Source organism: Ursus americanus, chromosome X (genome assembly GCF_024610735.1).
Source record: "Ursus americanus isolate L20-20 chromosome X, mUrsAme1.1.p, whole genome shotgun sequence".
Classification (NCBI taxonomy): Eukaryota; Metazoa; Chordata; class Mammalia; order Carnivora; family Ursidae; genus Ursus; species Ursus americanus.
This window is the reverse complement of record NC_142164.1, coordinates 2,052,701-2,058,768: the sequence shown is the minus strand read 5'-3', so window position 1 is coordinate 2,058,768 and position 6,068 is coordinate 2,052,701.

The following is a 6,068-nucleotide window of genomic DNA, read 5'->3' as shown; positions in this document are numbered from 1 at the left end:
AAGGGATACACACACCCCAACGTTTATAGCAGCATTATCTACAATAGCCAAATTATGGAAACAGCCCAAGTGCCCATCAATAGACAAATGGATAATGAAGATGTGATACACACACACACACACACACACACACACACACACACACACACACACACTGGAATATTACTCAGCCATCAAAAAGAATGAAATCTTGCTATTTGCAATGATGTAGATGGAGCTAGGGGGTATTATGACAAGTGAAATAAGTCAGTTGAAGAAAGACAAATACCATATGACTTCATGCAATGTGGAGTTTAAGAAACAAAACAAATGATCATAGGGAAAGAGAGAGAGAGAGGCAAACTAAGAAACAGACTCTTAACTATGGAGAACAAACTGATGGTCATCAGACGGGGGGGATGGGTGAAGTAGGTGATGGGGATTAAAGAGTGCACTTGTGATGAGCACCAGGTGATGTATGGAAGTATTGAATCACTATATTGTACATCTGAAACTAATATTGGACTGTATATTAACTAACTGGAATTTAAATAAAAAGTTAAAAGAAATATTGGCCTCGGGCACCTGGGTGGCTCAGTTGTTAAGCATCTGCCTTCGGCTCAGGTCATGACCCCAGGGTCCTGGGATTGAGCCCCAAGTCGGGCTCCCTGCTCAGTGGGGAACCTGCTTCTCCCTCTCCCACTTCCCCTGCTTGTGTTCTGTCTCTTGCTGTCTCTCTCTGTCAAATAAATAAATAAAATCTTAAAAAAAAAGTATTGGCCTCTTAAGTCTCCAAATTTATCTGTCTAGACTGGTGAAAGTTCTGTTGTTTTTTTGGGTCTGCCTGGGTGAAGCCCGTATTCTCAGCCTCTTGATCTGCACCCAGAATTGGCAAATGCCCCCAGGGCGAAAAGTTGCAAAATGTCAGTTCACCTTTCCATGGCTCTCCTTTCCTGCATGTTGGTCCCTTAAGTTTTGATCACTTCAGTAGCTCCCCAATGGCTTTAAACTAATCTTTTTTTTTTAAGATTTTATTTATTTATTTGACAGAGAGAGAGAGAGAGACAGCCAGCGATAGAGGGAACACAAGCAGGGGGAGTGGGAGAGGGAGAAGCAGGCTTCCCGCTGAGCAGGGAGCCCAATGTGGGACTCAATCCCAGGACCCTGGGATCACGCCCTGAGCTGAAGGCAGATGCTTAAACAACTGAGCCACCCAGGTGCCCCTAAACTAATCTTTTGGTCATGTTTTTTGTTTTTACTATTTAAACAAAGATTTTTATTTGCATCTCCCTGATGATTAATAATGTTGAGCATTTTTTCATGTGTCTGTTGGCAATTTGTATGTCTTCTTTGGAGAAATGTCTGTTCAGGTCCTCTGCTCATTTTTAAATCAGATCGTTTGGTTTATTATTGACTTGTGTGAGTTCTTTATATATTTTAGGATGTTAACCTCTTATTGGATATTAGATTTGCAAATATCTTCTCCCATTGAGTAGGTTGTGGTTTTAGTTTTGTTGGTGGTTTCCTTCACTGTGCAAAAGCCTATTATTTTGATATAGTCCCAATTGTTTATTTTTGCTTTTGTTTCCCTTGCCTGAAGAGACAGATCCAGAAAAAAATACTGCTGATGCCAATGTCCCAGAGTTTATTGCCTATGTTTTCTTTTAGGATTTTTTATGGTTTCAGGTCTTAAATTTAGGTCTTTAAACCATTTTGAGTTTATTTTTATATATGGTGTTAGAAAATGGTCCAGTTTTATTCTATTAGATGTAGCCATTCAGTTTTTCCAGCACCATTTATTGAAGGGGCTGTCTTTTCCCCATTGTATATTCATCCTCCTTTGTCATAGATTAATTAATCATATAAGCTTGGGTTTATTTCTGGACTCTCTATTCTGTTCGAGTGATATATGTGTCTACCTCTGTGCCATTATCATACTGTTATGATTGCTATAGCTTCATAGTATAGTTTGAAATCTGGAATGGTTATACCTCCAGTTTTGCTGTTCTTTCTCAAGATTGTTTTGAAGGGGGTTAAGAGGTACAAACTTCCCCTTATAAAATAAATAAATCACAGGGATGAAAAGTACAGCATAGCAAATATAGCCAATAATATGGTAATAACCTTGTATGCTGACAGATCGTAACTACATTTATCATGGTGAGCACTGTGTAATGTATAGAATTGTTGAATCAAAATGTTGTACACCTAAAATTAATATAATATTGCATGACAATATACTTCAATTAAAAATAAACAATGTTAGAGGCACCTGGGAGTCTCAGTGGGTTAAGCGTCTGCCTTCAGCTCCGGTCATGATCCCAGGGTACTGGGATCAAGCCCCACATTGGGCTCCCTGCTCTGCTGGGAGCCTGCTTCTTCCTCTCCCACTCCCCCTGCTTGTGTTCCCTCTCTTGCTGGCTGTCTCTCCCTTGGCCTGCTGCTCCACCTGCTTGTGTGCTTGCACTTTCTCTTTCTTTAAAAAGAAAATAATAAAGTAAACTAAACAATGTTTTTTCCTATAGTTAAGGAGTCTCTCATGGTTTTTCTCCCTTTCTGATAACTTCTCATCAAAAATAAATAAATAATGTTTTTATTGTTAAATACAGCATGTATACAAAAGAAATATGATGTATTATGTATATCAACACTTTAAAGACTAATGGAATACTGAACACCCATGAATCTACCATGCAGGTAAGTTTCATTTATATTCAGTTCTAGTCCACACCATGCCACTATCGTACATTACTGTAATTTTTAAAAACTCAGTTTAATTGAGATATAATTGACATATAACAGTGTGTAAGTTTAAGGTATAAAAAGTGTTGATTTGAAAGGTGCAGTCAGTTGAGTGTCTGACTTTTGGTTTCAGTTTGGGTCGTGATCTTGGGGTCATGAGATCAAGCCCTGTGTTGGACTCTGTGCTCAGCAAGGAATCTGCTTCAGATTCTCTGTCCCTCGTCCTGCTCCTCCCACTCGAGCTCTCTCTCTCTCTCTAAAATAAATAAATAAATCTTTTAAAAAGTGTTGATTTGGTACATTTATATATTGCAATATGTTACCACCTTAACCTTAGCTAAACCTCTATCATGCCACATAATTATCATTTCTTTTTTTTGGTGGAAACATAAGTCATATTTTAGTTTGATTTTCTTGTTCTCTATAGGAGCATTTGTTGGCCATATGTTACCTACCACTTATCCTCATTTCTTCTACCATTATCGTTGTCCAAATTATGACCATAACTCACATATGTTAGTGCAATCGCTTCCTGAATTGATTTTTTATCCATTTTGCCTCCTTCTTATGCATTCCTCATATAGCAGCCAGAATTATTTTTTAAAAACAGATCAGATTATGTTACTTCCTTGCTCAAAACACTTCAATTGCTTCCCACTGCTTTCTTAGCATAAAAATGAAAAACATTGTTAATAACAATAGATGGCATTGCGGAGTTGTGGTAATGCTCAATGTACCAGGCACTACATCATTTGACATTCACAGTAATGCAAATGATTATTTCTTTTCCATTATTTCTTTTGTCTATACTGATGGGTAAGCAGAAATCTGTAAGGTTTAATGTAATTGCTGAATGACACATTTAAAAGTGGTGAAGCTGAAATTCCAGGCCAGGCCTTTTCAGCTACAAAGCTTTTCTTTGAAACAGAGAGTCCTAAGTGAAGTAACTTATTTTCTATATTTTCGTCTCTATTGGTCCTCTAGTATTTCCAATACGGAACATAGTGATACAGATAGGAAGGAATTGGCTCATACAATTGTGGGGTGGGGGCTGCTGAATCTGAAATCTTTAGAGTAGGCAGGCAGGCTGAAGACCCAGGGAAGAATAACTGTTGCAGCTGAAGTCTGAAGGAAGTTTGGAGTAAATTTTCTTCCTCTTTGAGGAACCTCAGTGTTTTCTCTTAAGGCCTTCAACCGTTTGGATGTGGAAAATAATTTGCTTTATTCAAAGTCCACTAATTTAAATGTTAATCACATATAAAAATATCTTCACAGCAACATCTGTATAGATGTTTTACCAAGCAACTGGGAAGTATAGCTTAGTCAAGTTGACACATAAAACTGACCACCATATTCCCTGACTATATTTTCATGGTAAAGAATTAAAACAAGAAGAGGTATATTGAGAAACAAACTGAGGGCTTCAGAGGGGAAGGGGGGAAGGGATAGACTGGTGTTGGGCAGTAAGGAGGGCATGTATTGCATGGTGCACTGGGTGTTACACGCAACTAATGAATAATCGAACTTTACATCAAAAACTAGGGATGTACTGTATCTTTTTAACCCTTTCCTGAACCTCACTCTTCTCCTCAAAAGTAAATGTTGTTATCATTTGGTATGTACCTATGAAAACTGTAGACAGAATATTATATACAGATGTGAAGATGGCAGGGTTTGCCTCTGTCTCCTTTTTTAAAAAATGATTTGATTTATCTGTTTGACAGAGAGAGAGAGAGAGCACAAGCAGTGGGAGCAGCAGAGGGAGAGGGAGAAGCAGGCTCCCTGAGGAGCAGGGAGCCTGACCGGTGGGGGGCGGGGTTGGCTAGCGGGGTGGGGGGCTCAATTCCAAGACCTGAACCAAACGCAGACACTTAACCAACTGAGCCACCCAGGTATCCCTGACTCTGTCGCCTTCATGTGCTTTCTTCCTCTCTATTCTCACTCCTGCATAAATTATATCCAGAATGGCATGATATGACATTGAGATTATGTCATATGACATGATCTATATAAATAAGAGAAAAGCTTGTTTGACTTGCAAGTGTGCCACTATGAAGCATGTGAGAAACCTAAGCCCTTTCCTATGCAGGACTGTCTGACTGACAGCTGTAGAAATCACCCTTTCCCTACAAAGCTGGAGTCAAGTACTATAAGCTCCCAGATTGGAGAGGTATATAAAGGTCAAGAATAATTTTTCAACCAGAAAGCCAAGACTCTGATTGTGTGGATTTATTAGACCATTATCTGCAGGAAGTTTCCAAGAAAAATACCAGGGGAAGGGAGGGGTGGGCCTAGTGGGTCGGACCAGAGCAGAGGCATGAATTTGGACCTGTAACAGGCTGAACAAAGTCCTCAAAAGATGGGAGGTTCTAATTCCTGGAACTTGTAAATACCACCTGATTTGGGGAAAAGGATTTTGCAGATATGATTAAGTTAAGGATTTTGAGATGGGAAGATTATCCTGGATTATCCAGGTGGGCCTTAAATCCAATCACAACTGTCTTTATAAGAGAGAGGCAGAGGAGATCTCTCTGTGTCACACACACACACACACACACACACACACACACACACATGGGGGTGGGTGGGGAGGAAGAAAGTAATGTGGAAGAATAGAGAGAGATTAAAAAATACTGACCTTCGAGATTGGAGTGATATAAACACAAGCCAAGGAATGCTGGCAGCCAACAGAACCTGGAAGAGGCAAGGAAGGATCCTCCTTTACAGCCTCCAGAGAGAGCTTAGACTTGCCAACCTTGATTCATCCCAATGATGCTAATTTTAGACTTCTGTCCACCAGAACTGTGGTAGAATAAATTTCTGTTTTACACCACCCAGTTTGTGGTAATTTGTTAAAGCAGATATAGAAAACTCATACAGAACCAAATCTAACTTTTCAAGTGTCAGCCACAACTTCCATATGCACCTAGTAAGCCAATGTTAAAGATTAGATGGTCATAGAAGACTTGGGAGCTTTGGAGAGGCAACCACCAACATGCTTAGATCCACAGATCTAAGATTTTTATTTGGGGGATCTCCCTGTGACTGAGGAGTGGAAAGAGAAATTGAAAGGGAAGCTGAGGTGTTAGATCAATGTTTACTCCTTTGTGGGTATTTTGTGAGGTACATGAAGGAGGACAACAGTAAATAGAGTTACAGGGTCCTTACTCTTTTAGGAAGCACTCCAGGGGAAAGACTTGCTCAGAGGTCAATGATTCTAGGGACCATATTATTGAAGTCTTAATTAATGGCACTCTAGCTGAATCTTGGAGCTGGAATGTATCTACCACCACAGTGATACACAACAATTTCAGGGGACATGAAATAGTTGTGCATGGCAGGACGCT